The sequence below is a fragment of the Ambystoma mexicanum genome, chromosome 7p (genome assembly GCF_040938575.1).
Source record: "Ambystoma mexicanum isolate Mex_15411 chromosome 7p, UKY_AmexF1_1, whole genome shotgun sequence".
Classification (NCBI taxonomy): Eukaryota; Metazoa; Chordata; class Amphibia; order Caudata; family Ambystomatidae; genus Ambystoma; species Ambystoma mexicanum.
This window is the reverse complement of record NC_090939.1, coordinates 553,423,586-553,441,015: the sequence shown is the minus strand read 5'-3', so window position 1 is coordinate 553,441,015 and position 17,430 is coordinate 553,423,586.

Genomic DNA, 17,430 nt, shown 5'->3' with positions numbered 1-17,430 from the left:
CAAAATGTGTATTTTGTAGAGTGTGTTGGTGTGTAGGAGTGTTTGGGGAGGGTGGGAGTGTATGAGATAGGATGCAAGTTGTGTTTTTTATGTGTTAGATGTTCTTTTTGTGTTCGATTTGTTTGCGGGCATCACGGGTGTTCTGAAATGTTCTAAATAAACTGACTAGGGGGTGTTCTAAGGAGTCAATATGTGTCTGTTTTGTTCGCAAGCAAAGAGAAACTGTTCTAAGAACACTCGCGGTGTCCGGGGAGTGTTCGTAGGGGGTGTCCTGAGGACGCTGTCCGTATTGTTCTCTGTCAAGTTGAATGTGTTCTAAGAACACGCACGGTGTCCTGAAATGTTCGCAAATAAACAAAATGGGGGTGTTCTGAAGACGCTTCTAAGAACACTCGCGGTGTCCGGGGAGTGTTCGTAGGGGGTGTCCTGAGGACGCTGTCCGTATTGTTCTCTCTCAAGTTGAATGTGTCCTAAGAACACTCGTGGTGTCCTGAAATGTTCGCAAATGAACAAGATGGTGGTGTTCTGAAGACGCTTCTAAGAACACTCCCGGTGTCCGGGGAGTGTTCGTAGGGGGTGTCCTGAGGACGCTGTCCGTATTGTTCTTTGTCAAGTTGAATGTGTCCTAAGAACACTCGCGGTGTCCTGAAATGTTCGCAAATGAACAAGATGGTGGTGTTCTGAAGACGCTTCTAAGAACACTCCCGGTGTCCTGGAATGTTCATAGGGGGTGTCCTTAGGACGCTGTGCGTATTGTTCGTTGTTAAGTTGAAAGTGTTCTAAGAACTATCGCGTTGTTCTGAAATGTTCGTAGGGGGTGTCCTGAAAACGGTGTCCGTATTGTTCGCTGGCAAGTTCAAAGTGTTCTAAGAACACTCACATTGTTCGCGAACATTAAAAGTTTCCCATAGATCATAGTTGAAATGTTTGACTCTATGGATGTGATATGCTGCGGTGGTTGTTGCCAGGGCATAGAGTCTTGGGTGCATGGCCATTTGGTATGCTCAGTTTCTGTATTTGTTGCTAAAATCATTGGGTCTGTGGGAGAAAAAAAAATCCATGTTGGATTAAAAAAAAAAACTTTTTCTGTTATGCTACAGTTTATTTGTTTGTTTGTTTTCAGTGTTCACTTGTTTCTGGCTAATGCTTTATACTTTGCTTTGTTGTATTTTTTTTGGAGCAGTAACAGATTCTTCATTTGTTTTGATATTATAAAACTTTGGAGCAGTTAGATACCAATTGGCGTATTCTAACTGTCTATTTTTTTAATATATTTTAGTGGTTTTGATTTATCTATTTGGATATTGATGATCTGTGTATTTTTTGGCCTAATTTAGTGGTATTCATTTATCTGATTAGTTGTTGTAGAATCTTTGAGCTGTTAGATAGCTTTTGGAGTGTTCGAACAGTTTATATTTTTTTAACACAAATTTATAATTTTGGGACAGTTAGATACCAATTGGCGTATTCTAACTGTGTATTTTTTGGTCTAATTTAGTGGTATTCATTTATCTGATTAGTTGTTGTAGAATTTTTGAGCAGTTAGATAGCTTTTGGAGTATTCTAACAGTTTATATTTTTTTAACATAAATTTACTTAAAGGTTTAAAAACAGTTTATTTATCAAATTTTGGTTTTAAGAACATCAAATAAGCATTTGTAAGATTTGCTGGTAATCTCTGCTTTAGAGTAATGGTACTATCATTACATTCAAACCATCCAGATTTCTTTTTCATATATGCAGTGTAGTGCCCTGAATTGGTTGTGGCTCCTGCGTGGTAGATTATACCTATTGTTAAGAAGGTTTTCTTACCAAGTGATATTTGACCATGTGTGAATCCAGTCAGCTTGCAGTTGTTTTTGGTACCATCTGCATTGTAACGTAGAAGCATTAGTATTACGTATTTACTATGTGTTTGTATTACTAACGTGGAGCGATTATCTGAATTGCAGGTAGAGCATAATCTACCATGGTTTGCATTTTGTACAAGTTGCTGAAATGGAATGGATTCACAATTTGTTATTGATATATATATGAAGCGTTCATTGGGGATTTCTTCTTGTGTCACATTGTTGCAGAGAGTGCATGTATGTTTCCACATGTATGAAATCTGAAAGATTTCATTTATAGGTATGTTTTTGTTTTCCAGTACTTGTAGTAAGTACATTAGAAATTCTTGTGGATCTTCCTGTGAGTTTATAGTGAATTTCACCATTCCAGCACAGTAGTCCAATTGTCGTCTTATTCCAAAAACACTATATGTGTTGTCAGGATTGTTTGCTGCATTTCTGTGACGTACTAACATTTGCAAACACAATGGGTCTGTACTGTGTAAGTAAATGTTGTCAACAATTGGTGGTAATTGAAATAGAATATTCATTGCTACATTTGCACAGCAACTTACACCAACTATATTTGAGAATTTAAATGGTCCAGGTAGTTCTGTATCTAACTGCTTTTTTTGGAGTTTGTCTTCCTTCTTTAAAGAAGTACCTGGTTTACTTTCTCTAATTGATTCTTTTTTGTTTGTGGTACTTGATGAAGTATTAGTTTCTTTTACTCTCTTTGGAGGATTTGCTTTGACGTCCTGTTGCATTTCTGTTTGATTTAGTTTTCTTTTACAACGTTTTAGTTTTTGTGGAACAGAATATGTGTTTAGATGGGGAGTGAATAGTGAGCGAAGTCTATTATATTCTAAAATACAAGGAATAACAGTGTTTACTTTACTTGCATCAAAGTTGATTAGAAATAGACCGTCAAGTGTACGTAAGCGTGATAGTGCTACTTAGCTCATGCCTTCCTTAAAGACTGTGTTACCAATATCTATCATTGCTTTGTCTAGGGTAAGACCTTGTGATTTAGGAATCGTGACTGCGTATGCAAGAGTTAGAGAAAATTGTTCTCTGCGTACATACATATCTTTGAAGAGAAGGAATCTAGCTGTTGAGCGTCCTATCCGTTTTACTTCTGAAAGTTTGTCAAAGAGTATATTGACAAACTGAATTTTGTTGTCACGTGGGTATGTTTGAAAGCCAACAACTGTACCCAGTGCTCCATTAACTAGTCCTTGGTCCACGTCAAGGTTACGTTTAAGCATTACTCTGCAATTTAAGGATAATTTTAACATCTTTTCTAAGCCTGCTGTGTTTGAGATTGATTTTTCTAGATTATTTAGTCTTGTTGCGGCTTGGTCACACATGAGTAGTGTCATACCATGTACATCTAGTTTGTCTGTGGCGCTAATTTCCATTATTGGTTGCATTTCTTTACTTAACATTATTTCATTGAATTTGAGACAGCTTGCAAGAGTTGGCATTAACGCCATACAATTGACATTTTTGTGGGCTAATTGTTCCATAACATCTGTAGCACATGCATTATCGCCATAAAGTGCATTAATGTCCCGGGTTTTCAATGTTGCTTCTGCTTCTTTAGAAAGTATACCAACTCTCAAACTTTTTAAAATGTTGGCATAAGTTAGATCTGCAGATTGGCGCATGTTTTCTGTTAATTCTCTGTATTGGAAATGTTGCCAAAGGTTGACATTTCCAATGCTGCCAACAGTTTTACGGCAGAGTTTGTGCACTAATGTTTTAAAAATAGGTTCATACTGACACATGGTGTTTTCTACTTCTATCATAGCTAATTCTGCCTCATTTGTTATTGGTGGTTCTCCCAGTGGTTCTTGGCTTCCTGTTACAGAAGGTTGACTACTGTCAGGAGTATCCTTATCTAGTTGGGCTTGGAGTTCTTCTTCATGTTTCTGTTCATTGTGCAACATTGTTTTGTACTGTGTAAAGTTTACATCAGTTATAGTGCTTTCATTTGCTTTGAAAGCATCCTCATATGAGTCATAGTTATCTAGTAATTGTTCTTCTTTTCTCCATGGTTTGAAGAGTTGTAGCAGGGACATGTAATATACTTCTTAATGTTGAGGAGTCTTCAATGACAATTTGATATGATTCATTAAATTTGGTTTAGTGAATTTAACTAAGCTGCCTTCACAGTCTGTCACTCCATATTTACCTTTTTTTCATCAGGTTTCATATTATTTTTGTATGTGTAGTTTTGGGCTATTTGGTATAGACACATGTTTTCCAAAGTATTACTTCTGTTTGGGTAGTATGTGTCCAACAAATTGTTTTTCAAAATGTCTTGGCTGTTGGGATCATGTTTGGCTATTGTTTCTATATCTTCATATGATTTTAGAACTCTTTTTCTAGATTTAGCTGGACCAAGACTTAGCCATACTATATTTTCAGATTTACCATACAATGAAGTACCAGTTAAACGATCAGCTGCTTCATAAGATCCACATTCTCTATGGGTGAGCATTTTTATGCCCAAGCTTGTATAATTTCTGAGATACTGTTTTATCTGATGACAGGTCATTCCAGAGGTCTTGGAGCTCTGTCTTTTCTGCTTTAGTTAAGTATGCTGTGACATATCGTGCAACTGCAGTAGAATTGTCTGCAATGTACTGCACATCTATGTTTGCATTCCATAAGTGGGCAATGATTGCATTATAATCATTGATATTATTTCTTCTTCTTTTCTTTTTATGTAAGATGTATTTTTAGGTGACTTACCTTTAACACTATGTCTAACTGAAGACATGAGGTTGTTTACTTGACCTGTATTTGTAACTGGTCTAGGGAAACCAAATCGGCATTTGGTGTAGTATTTGCCTTTGTTTTTGTATTTGCGACGACAATATTTTCCACATTTGTGTCTTTGAAATTGTAAAATTTGTGCACGAAGATCACTATTTGTGGCTTCTGATGGAATTTCACAAGTGACATATTTTTTAATAAACTGTAAAACAGTGGCATCACTGTCTTGACCAAATTTAGGAGCATCTTTAATCCATTAAAGCATGTGGATATGTGGTGCTCCTCTGGCTTGGTATTCTTTTCTCCAAAAGAAGTGTTGCACTTCTCCAAGGGGAGGAACAGTTTTATTACAAATAAAATGTAGCATAGCAATGAAGCGATGGTGAAAATATCTTGAAACATTAACAGGATCCAAAGAACAAAATTCTCCAGGTGTTAGAATATCTATGTTTGTTTTGTTTTCATTTCATATGCGTAGGAAATCATGTAAATCTTCCCATGCATATTCTGCACAACTTAATGTAACAAACCAAGTGGGTGGGCCAAGGTTTCTGATCATACAACGTACATCTCCATGACGTCGAAACCAGTACTCTTTAGTACCATGCATATTTGCTAATAGATTTGTAATATTTGATTGTAAAACCTCATCCTTTTGTTGCTCTTTCTCTAATAATTGTGTAGCTGTCATATTTTGAAAGTGTGATCCTGATTTTAATATGTGTGCAACTCCGTAACATAAAGTTGCTAGTTCACTTTGAAAGAGTAGGTGGAATATGTATTCCACATTTTGTCTAAATCTGGGATCTTCAGAATACATCCGTAATGAGCGGTATTCTGAAGCTGATATTTGAATAGGTCTATCATCATACCTTCCTCCTTTGCCAGTAGGAAAGAGTAGAGGAAAAGCACGTGCTTCTATACTTTTTTCCCATATACTGATTGGCGATCCTTTTGTTTGACGCATTTGGTAAATTTCCAGTACATCTTGTACGGTCTCATTACAGTGCAAAGGATGAATTGTATAATGGTCTAAAGTATTTGATATTGTAGCAGGATCTAGTAGCTCAAATTGACCAGCTTCTTGTGTTTCTTGAATTATTTTAGTTGTATCTTTCAAGTATTCATCAATATTAATTTCTTTGTAATATTCATTATTCTCTTTAAGATATTGGAAGGCTTGTCTAACTTTTTATAAATCTACCAGCTGTTGCCCTATTTTTTTGTCTTTCGTAGGTACTCCATTTACTAATATAATTAAAGATTGCTGCATTGGACGTTGCACTCCTAGAGTATGCACATTTTCTTTTAGATTTAATGGTAAATAAACTACTTTTCCACGAATGCCTTTTACCAATTCAGAGGGAGGTAATTTTGCTGTTTTTGGTTGAAGGCGTATTATTGCTAGAAATGGGTCTACTGTTTGAATTATGATGCTCTCATATAAATTAAGTTGTTGTAGAGGTTTTGGTACTGGGTATAATTCCAAATTATTTGTGATAGAACGTGAAGGAGTTTGGTTGTTGTCAAGTTTTGTAGTGCAATAACTGCAAAGTATTAAGGGCTCAGTTATTTCATATTTGTTTTCTGCTAGAAGGTAGAGAGCTAATTCAAACCATTTAGAATCTCCATTGTCTTCTATTTTGTATGATAGGTCCACAGTTTTTGTGTTACTTTTATAAAAAATTCTACGGCAACATACACATACATGGTTTGGTACTTCAGCTGATGTACTTTTACATATTAGTATTTCTTTTTTGTATGTGTTTAGCAAAAGGTTGCCATGTGTAGAATTGTTGTTTAATTGGTTTAAAACTATTTAATTCTGTAAATGGCTTTCACTTCCAAAAATGTTTTTCTGGATATAGTGAATTTCTTCAAGTAAGTCTTTTGCTGTACCATGTAGAAGGATGTTATTTAACTTTGCTAGTGCTAAAGCAGGACTTTTAGCATAGTACAGTTTATAGACTAGATTTCTTATAGTTGAATGATGTGTTGATATCCTTTTGATATCATGGAAAGTGGTTTTACAAGTAGGACCTGTAATGCAGGCCAATGAATGTCCTTGTAGTCCTGTGTACTTGCGCACTGGACAGGTATCTATATTTTGCAATAATTTAATTTTGATTTTGTCTTTGCTTTTTACATATTTATTTGGGAATTGGTGTAAAGATTTGAAACATTGTTTGGGAATGTTACACATTGACGTGCATGGCCATTTGTACACTAGACGTTCTGATTCAGTTGAATGGAGGGGTAATTCTAAGTTTTCAGGGCATATTTTCAGGGCATATTTTTGTAAGGAGTACTTCTTGTTCCATTATGGTATTATTCACTTTTTCATAACCTCGACCACTGCTATTTATGGCAATTGTATTTGTTTGCTTTTGTTTGTACGCTTCTTCATTAACATATGGTTCTGTGCTCGTAGTGTGATTCCATTCACCTCTGCAGATACTTAAGAAGTTCTTTCTGTTGACATTTCGCTTATTGAGAAGTTTTTTTGTAATTTAGTTATTAGTGTTGTTAGTGGTTTCATTTTGTTTAACAGTAAAATAAATACATTTCTTTTGAGAAGAATTGCACTGTCCATCAATGCTTCTAAGATTAATTTCCTATGATAGGTTTTAAGCTTTGAACCTGATTTCTCTCCTGTTCTTATAAGATTTTGAAGGACTTTGTGACGGTATATTTTGGCTAAAATACTTTTTTTGTATGCTTACTTTGCACTATATTAAAATTTGAAGAAGTAGTTTTATCTGTACTGATAGCTTATTTTCTGTTAATTGTTTTTTGGTTTGTTTTACATTTTGATAGAGGAAGCGAAGTTGTTGTACTTGAAACTTCTTGTGTTTCACTAAATGATTGTATTAGCTGTTTTGTTTCAACTTTTTTTACAAATTCTGCTAGAGATGGATGCTTATGTTGGACACCTTTATTTTCATTTGCTCTAATTTTGCATTGCTTTCTACGGAGTTGTCTTTTGGTAGGCATTCTTTCTGTTGAAAAAAATAAAGAAGGTATGGGTTGGGGTGTTCTGGAATGTATGTGTGCTGTGTGCATGAGTGTTTGAGTAAGTTGATAAAGATGTATGTAATGGGGTGTGATTGTGCATTGGGAACTAAAACTAGTAGGGATAGGTATTCTTGAATTTATGTGTTACTAAACTGGGGTTCAGATGACAAAAAAAAGTAAGCTAGTGGTGTGGAAAAGTACAAATAGTGAATCTAATGTATACAATTAAAACAGTTGTTTGTTCTATAATATGAAAATTGTAGTGGTTCAGTTGGCTAATTTGTGTGTCCAAAAATAGAAATTTGTGGGCCGTTCTGGCTGTAAATTGCTGTTTAAGACATGGAAATTTTTGGACAAAATGGTACAAAATCTCTATTTTAAGAAACCAAAATAGCTCCTATTAATGTTATAGTATACTTGATTAATAATATAAATATTATGGTGATATTTTACTTACTTTTTTTTTAAAATTAACAGGTAACTTCTTAGTTTTTCTTTCTTCTTCGAATTTGGCTGCTTCTTTTCAGGAAACTGGTCTTCACTGCAATTGTAAAAGCTTCAAATTAGTAACTTTGTTTGTATATAGCACTGTTTTTAATTTAGATATTGATTTTTTTAATTGAAATCCTCAGTGCCTTCTGTAAAACCATTAAACTAATTTATTTACATAAGATACATTGCATCAGTTCAGTACATATGATATGTTCTTAATGAACAAATTGTATTGAATGACTAACTGTAGCAAAAAAAAAATATCTTTACTATGTCTTGTGAAATTCATAATATATTAGTGAATACCACTATTTCTGTAAGTAAACTGTTCTAGGTAATAGCGCCTCAATGTCATGTCTAATTTAAAGTAATTAAGTAAATAAATAAATAAAAACTAAAAATATGAAATTGTATAAGTATTTTTATAAAGGTTTAAACATAGACTGTGTTTGCATGCAATTTTGTTTGAATATATGTGGTCTATATATTTCATTTAAAAAATGTTAGTTTAACATGATTTGAGTGTGTGTGTATAAAGAAAGTAAAAAGTATAAAGGTTTATAAGTGATTAGTTGATTTTAGGAAATTGAAAAAAGTACAGTAAATTCATTTTACAGATTTTACAAGGTAAAAGTCTGTTTGAAAATGTGTTCATCTACTATACAGAAAATATGCATACCTGAAGTTTGTGTTCATGCATATGGATATGCAAGGAGCTGCAAGTAGAAATCTTGAAGACTTGTACAGTATTTCTGGTAGATGGTGCTTGCTAATCATATGACACTTGCATTCAGAGAGATTCACAGTACATTTGCAGTGCTGATCTATGATGATGCAGTTAGGTGTAGAGGTCTTGAATGTGATTGGTGCATGGTCATGTGATTTTTGAGGTACATCCAATGAGGGAATGGCAGAGAGAGTGTAGTGGAAATGGTAGAAGGGCTGTTCATGTTACGATATGTCCGCGGACATCGGGAGTTACATCCGGGGATTTTTGGGTTCAGAAGTCATGCAAATGAGAATAAGCACTGAAAGGGATTGGTCAGGAAAGTTTGGTGGGTGTGTTGTGCCAGGAGAGATTTTCTCAGATACTCTTTTTGCTGAGAGAACAAAAGATAGCTATGGCTGTGTGTTTCAGAAAACAGATTGTTTGGATTTTAGGAGATTCGTGGATACATTGGTTGAAGGTGCATGCAGAAAGCTGGGGAGTAGCTGTAGATCTTGGATTCCCACATGTGGAAGTACACTGGCATGGAGTACGTGGAATGAAGTGGTTGGACTTGCTACCTCTCTGTGCTACTTTGGAGACAGAGCAACATCCAGACATAATTGTAATTCATTGTGGAGGGAACAGTTTAGGACATGTGACTGGATTTTTTTTGCAATTTGCTATGAAAGAAGGATTTAGGAAGGTTATGGACATGTTTCCTAATTCTCAAGTGATATTTTCACGGATTGCGCAAAGACAAATGTGGCTTTGTTCTTCTTCATTTGGTCCACAAATGGAAAAAGCAAGGCGCAATGTTAATAAGGCTGTTTGTGGCTTTCTAAGAGATTTTGGCATGTCTTCTTTTCACAATGAAAATATTATGTTTTTTAGTACCTACATTTTTCGCAGAGATGGAGTCCATCTTACTTATGCTGGCAATTAGATTTTTCTGAGAAATGTACAAAATGCATTGCGACCTTTTTTGGAATTACAACAACGATTTTGAAGTAGATGTTAAGCATTTACAATTTTTGACTTACAAACACCACCCAAAGGCCCTTTTCAGAGCCACCACTTCTTTCCAGAGAAAATTACAATGTTTGTGATGGAGAAGCAACCCAATTTTTTTAATGTTCGCGAACTGTCAGCGGACTTCTAAAAAATACAAAGAGCCCTGCTTCATTTATTTTCACTTCTATTTTTTAACTGGGAAAGGCGGCTCTGAAAAGAGCCTTATTTGTTTTTGATTTTTGTAATTTTGTATTTTTTTTGGTTTTTCAGACACGACACACTAGGAGAGGAGGGTAAAGGAGGGTAAAGGGGGGGACAACAACCACAGGGATAAGAAAGGGCGAGCTGAGAGAGGAAGATGTAGAGTGGGTTTTATTTGGTTAGTGAGCAGGTCTTCTCGTGCTCTGAGACGATAGTCTCAAAAGCACTCCGAAGTCGCTCCCCCCTGCAGAGTACTGTGTCACAGTACATACATACAACTGTGACCCTCGAAAAGGTAAGGGTCATCAGCATTCTGTATGGCCTGTGAGGCAGCTTGGGAAAGACGCTGTCCCACAGAGGTGGTCCTTGTGGTGACAGGATCAGAAACAGAGGATGAAGTAGAGGAAATCAACCTGCTACGTTCTTCACAAGGTACAACCCTGCGAATAGCCCCAGAGTGAAATGACCTCAGGTGTCGCTTCATAGTAGTGGTCCCAAAGCTGTAGTTACCGTGCTTCCCGCGACTGAGTATCATTTTGCACTCATTGCAGGTAACATGGTTCGCACAAGCCTTAGGACCATTCCCATGAATGGTAAATAACCGCCACAACCAAGGCTCACGCCTAGTGCGGGTAGTAGGGATTTCCTCTGCCTCATTCTCATCATCCTCTTCTTCCTCCTCCGCATCCTCAGTCCTGTTCCCCTCTTCAGGCTCTTGGGGAGGTGGTGGTGGTGGAGGGGGTGGTGGTGGTGCTGAAGCAGGTGCAGCACCAAGTGGCAGTTCAGCAGCCAAGGATGCCATCTCGATGATGGTGTAGTCTGCAGGTGGCAGCAAAAATCACTGTGTTCTGAAGAATAGCCAGAAACACAATGGGAATAAGCTCGGACAGATCGAACACAAAAAAAGGATCGGAAAGTTTCAAAAGGTATATAGAAACTCAAGATTGCTATGTGGGACTTGTGGCATGGTGAGATTTTATTGAAAAATATTATGGATTAACTGAAAATGTACTTTTAAATTGTTCTGGGACACGAACAGTGTCTGCATTTCAGGACACACGATGAGCATGGGCGCGGTCATTTGATCCGTTTGCGAACTAGTCCGCGAAGGAAGCACCTGTCGGCAGGACACCAAGTGCACGGAGATTGGTTAGCGCATGCACATTGATGTCCTACGGACACTGTTCGGGTTCTGAAGTAATTAAAAGTGCGTCACACGTGAAACGAACATTTCAGGACACCGCGTGTGTTCTTAGAACAGTTTAAACTTGGTAGCGAACAGTAAGGACAGATATAGTATTCTTCAGGACATGTGTAATTTGGTTTATGTACGAACATTTCAGGACACCAATTGTGTTCTTAGAACAGTTTCAATTGGGTAGCGAACACTACGAACTGGTATAGTGTTCTTCAGGACACCTCCATTTTCGTTTACGTACGAACATTTCAGGACACCAATAGCGTTCTTAGAACAGTTTGAACTTGCTAGCGAACAGTACCGGACAGGTATAGTGTTCTTTAGGACACTTTAATTTTTGTTTGTTTACCAACAATTCAGGACACCGCGTGTGTTCTTAGTACAGTTTCATGTTGCTAGCGAACACTACGAACAGTTGTACTGTTGTTCAGGACACATCATTTTCGTTTATTTACGAACATTTCAGGACACCAATTGTGTTCTTAGGACAGTTTTAAGTTGATAGCGAACATTATGGACAGATATAGTGTTCTTTAGAACACTTTAATTTTTGTTTCTTTACGAACATTTCAGGACACCACGTGTGTTCTTAGAACAGTTTCAACTTGCTAGCGAACAGTACGAACAGGTGTGGTGTTCTTCAGGACACCTCCATTTTCGTTTATGTACAAACATTTCAGAACACTCGCACTGTCCGCGGACACTTTTATTGTTTTTTTTAAAAGAAAAACGGAAACTATTCACAATACAATATAAAAATTAAACTTTATTTAACATGTATTAATAATTTATGACAGAGAAGGTGAGGCAGAAACAGAAACAAAAACAGGAGAATTTGGGGTTTCAACATGATTGGTATTAGGTGAAGTAGGGATGGAAATCTCATCAAAACGTTTTGGATTATGGAGAGGGTTTGGGGATAATTGACTGGGATATGGTGAGGAGGGACAAGTACATGTGGGGCAATGGTATGACGTTGTTGTTTTAAAATGATCTTCAACAAAAGTTTTCAAATTATTAAAATTGGTCAACAGTAAATCAATTTTTTCTTTTATGTTGTCAAGCGTGTTTTCCATAACAGCTTCTTCAGAGGTAGTTTCTATTTTGTTATGCTCTGTACAAAAAATATATATATATGTTAAATGTATACAAAATAATAATATTTAAATGGTTTATATTATAAAGTGTTTACCATTAGTTTCACTATCTTGTGACATTTCTTCATGTGGGAAATTGTCCTCTATCCATTCCAGAGTACTAGACATTTCTGTGAGATAAAAAAATAAAAGATAATATATTTTTTAATCTAATACAGAAAGTTTATAAATATATGAGTAAAATGAAGTACACTTACTATTTCTGGTAAGGTAAGTCCTATGTATTCAGTGGGTCCGGTCTTGGTCTCAGTTCTGTTGTGTCTGTGAGGTAATTATGTTGGAAGCCAATTCATCTTCTTGTGGTATATTCCATTTCAGAACATATTGTATTTAAATGAATGGTTAGTGTGTTACATATATGGGTTACATTTCTTATGTATTACTATATATAATGTGTTTGTGTGCTGCTTTTTGAATTTGTTAAATGTTCCTATATTATGATATAACAATCAAACATACCCCACCACCCCCCCCCCACAGTTTTTAGGTAGTGGTACTGTTCTCCGAACATGTCCGCGAACATTAAATAAGTTTGCGGACATCAAGTTCATAAGAAGAGTTCTAGTCAGTTCCATATGACATGTATATAAAGTCAAAGTCATTATTGTTAAGTTGTGCTACTAAAAAACTATGAAATTCAGTGAAAAAACTTTGTTAAAGGGACGTTATGGTTAAGTTGCGCTACTAAAAACCTATGAAATTCAGTGAAAAAAACTTTGTTAAAGGGACGTTATGGTTAAGTTGCGCTACTAAAAACCTATGAAATTCAGTGAAAAAACGTTGTTAAAGGGACGTTATGGTTCCAAGTAAAACCGAAAAACCCTTGAAATTCGCCAGTTATGGTAAGCTAAGCAACCATAACTCGCGCCACCACCGTGCACTGCTAAGACTAACACCCAGGACATCAAAGATGACATCACAAATGTCATTGAAAAGGTTTTTTGATGTTATTTCATTGTATTTGTATATCTATATGTGGTAGGTGTTATTTTACTGTATTTGCATATTTATATGTGAAAAGTAATCCTTAAAAGGACTGTTTTGGAGTACACCGAGTGTAGTATTTTTTCACATTTAGCATGCTCTCTTTATTATCATGTAGTTTACATAACCTTTTTAACTACCATTGTATCACTGTCTCTTTTGTCATTCATATGCCATACTCAGTTTCAACAAAAAAAATTATCCTATTGCCATGGCTACAAAAAAGGGGTTTCATTGGTGTATTCATGATCCTGGCAAGGAGTAGCAACGACTAGGGTATTTGTCGTGGCTATCCCAAACCCACCCTGTGTGTTTGGTTTTAACCTGTGTATATATCATGCAGCTGTGGGAAGAAAACAGCCACTAGTTCACCATGCGCTGTGTTGCTGCGGCTATACAAATGTATTGAATCTGTTTACCTCTTTGGAGGTAGTCGTCTTTGAATGTTTAAAAAAATATGTATTGAGTGTAGTATTTGTAAACAGTTATTGTAACATTTGTAATAATTCATTTGTATTTTAATAATACATATAGGTATACATACTTTAAAAAGGGAAATAAATATGCAAACAAAGTTTGTTGAAAAAAGGTTTATCTGGGGGGTTGTAGTTGTGGGTTTTCTTTTAGTTTGAACACATGGTGCATCTTCTTCTATAGCCCAATTATCTGGATTCTTACTGTCCATGATGTGTCTTACATTTTCAATGTCCTTTTTTCATTGATTGTACTTCTTTTTGAACATTAATTAATATTTGTTTTAGTTTTGTTAATGAATCCATGATTAGTATCATGGGTAGTTCTTGTGGTGCTTCTTGTTTAATTCTTTGCAATATTTCTTCCTCTGTTTGAAAATATTAGAAATATTTTTAAACAATTGAAGATATAATACCTTTTAAATTATTTGTGTTGGGTGTATAGATATTTAATAGTAGTTTGATAAACTATATCTGTTTGGTGATTGATATTTGTTCCTTAAAATATTATTGTTAATCTCATTTTAAACATATATAATGAATGGACAAGATTCTGAATGTGGCAGATTTTCTTCTGGTTCCTTTTCTTTAGCATCTTCTTTTTTAATGTCTTCCTCGGTAGGATAATTGTCCTCCAGCCATTGCATGTAGTTTTTGATTTTAGTGTGATAGAAAATCAATACTGCTTGTCACTTCCTATACTAGAATAAGCAATGGAGGAAGAGTACATGAAGAGAGAAGGTGGAATTTCTAGTAATTACTTTTGATTGTTCATTCTTTGTGTGGTGGGTGGCTGCCAATAGGATGTCAAGTACATCAGATGCTGTTCAACTGTTGAACCTTTCAGAGAATGTACTTTTTTTCAGTGATGTTTTTATATTCCAATGCAATTGGGGATTATAGTGTTCCATTATATTATTCTACACAGTACATTTTTATTGCTTGAGAGTGAGGTGTAGTTTTAGGAGATTGTGCTATTTTTGGGGTGTATTTATTATTGCATTGGATATATGAAACAGGAGCCAATTTCAGAAGGAGGGTAATTTCATTGTTCAAAGACTGTGGGGAATATGAGCATTTTGAGAATGGTGTTCATGATGATATTGAGGATATAGGTGATGTGTTGTCAAAGCATTGGCTTAAAACATTTTTGGTTCTATAATATTATTTTAAATGGTTTGTTTGAAATTAGAGTATTATGCTGCAATTGTGGAGGAATAATTTTGACAGGGAACACAGTAATTAATCATGTGAAGAAAGAGCACAGAGAAATGTTTTAATTGTAATAGAGGTGAAGAGAATTTCTCTGATTGAAAATATACGTTTTAGTTATATATTGGTAAAGGAACCAAAAGGATCTTTTAAGAGCCTCCCAGAGAACCTTTTAAGTATATTGTAAAAGGAAAATACCCTTTATGTCTTGTTTTAAATAGTCATGGTTATGTCAACAGCCAATGAGGGGTTATAGCCGCTGGTACCACTGAAACAAAGGACATTGGGTATTTTTGGTTGTTGCAGTCGCAGTAACTGCGCATAGAACTGTACAAATTCTTGTGTGTTCATCATGATATTTGATGGATTTTACAGTACACAATTCTGCACATGTTTCTGATTCTATGCCCTCATCTGTACCTTTGTGTTGTTTACATTTTCACACCATGTTAATATGTCTTTTTGAATCTTGGAAAATGTTAAGCGTATCCGAGGCTACTGGCGATTGACCAGACCTGCGGCTACCTATGCTCCAATTGGACATTGTACTTTGTGGCGGGCTTTAGTAGCCATGGGTATGAACATGCTCATTGTACCTACCTGTGGTTATAGCTGTTTGTAAATTGGTGCAGTGATAGTACTATTTTATGGATGTTTTTGGCATGTGTATTTTAAATTTGAAACCTTTGCAATATGTGATTTTTACAGTGCATTTGAAAAATGTATTTGTGTCTGCGGCTATGGGTAGGTCCTCTCAGTGTAACCAGGGTAATAGCTGCAGTTATCTAATTTGTGACAATTAAAAAAAGGTTTTGTTTAATTATGTTTCTGTATCTTTTACATACAAAGAGGGTAATTCATAGAATTCAGCACACAAGTGGCGCACGCGGCTGGCGCACAGTGTGCGCGTGCGAATTTCTGCGCCAGCCACATGCGCTAAAATCCATTTCCGCGCACAGCGTATTCATGGATTTTAGTTTCCAAAACCAGCCGTGGCACAGAGTGGCGCAGCGACCCTGCAGCAGCACCAGTTACACCCCCAACCCCTCCCCGTGCGCCATGCACAGCGCACAAATCCCGTACATGGCGCACAGGCCCCCAACCACAAAAACGTCTGTAAAACTCCCTGCGCACCCCTCTGAATAAACGAACCCTGCTGCACGGGGAGTGTCCCATGCGATTGGAGCGGGGTACATGTATAACAGGGGTTCACGGGAAGTTTCACATGCGAAATGCCCGGTGCGAGTGGGGTACATGTATTCCTGGGGTGTGCAGGAAGTTTCACACGCGATAGGCCCTGTGCCAGTGGGGTAGGTGAATTCCTGGGGTGCGCGTGAAGTTTCACAAGCGATTGGAGAGGGGAACGTGTATAACATTGGTTTGCGGGAAGTTTCACATGCGAAATGCCCTGTGCGAGTGGGGTACGTGTATAACAGGGGTTCGCGGGAAGTTTCACACATGAAATGCCCTGTGCAAATGGGGTACGTGTATTCCTGGTGTGCACAGGAAGTTTCACATGCGATTGGAGAGGGGAACATGTATAACAGGGGTTCGCAGGAAGTTTCACACGCAAAATGCCCTGTGCGAGTGGGGTACGTGTATAACAGGGGTTCACGGGAAGTTTCACACGCGAAATGCCCTGTGCCAGTGGGGTACGTGTATTCCTGGGGTGCGCGGGAGGTTGCACACACGATAGGCCCTGTGCCAGTGGGGTACATGTATTCCTGGGGTGTGCGTGAAGTTTCACACGCGAAATGCCCTGTGCGAGTGGGGTACGTGAATTCCTGGGGTACGCGGGAAGTTTCACACGCGATTGGAGAGGGGAACATGTATGACAGGGTTCGCGGGAAGTTTCACACGTGAAATGCCCTGTGCGAATGGGGTACGTGTGTTCCTGGGGTGCACGGGAAGTTTCACACGCGATAGGCCCTGTGCCAGTGGGGTACGTGTATTCCTGGGGTGCGCGGGAAGTTTCACACGCGAAATGCCCTGTGCGAGTGGGGAACGTGTATAACAGGGGTTCGCAGGACGTTTCACAGGCAAAATGCCCTGTGCGAGTGGGGTACGTGTATTCCTGGGGTGCACGGGAAGTTTCACACACAATAGGCCCTGTGCCAGTGGGGTTCGTGTATTCCTGGGGTGCGCGGGAAGTTTCACATGCGATTGTAGAGGGGAACATGTATAACAGGGGTTCGCGGGAAGTTTCACATGCAAAATGCCCTGTGCGAGCGGGGTACGTGTATAACAGTGGTTTGCATGAAGTTTCAAACGCGAAATGCCCTGTGCCAGTGGGGTACGTGTATTCCTGGGGTGTGCGGGAAGTTTCACATGCAATAGGCCCTGTGCCAGTGGGGTACGTGTATTC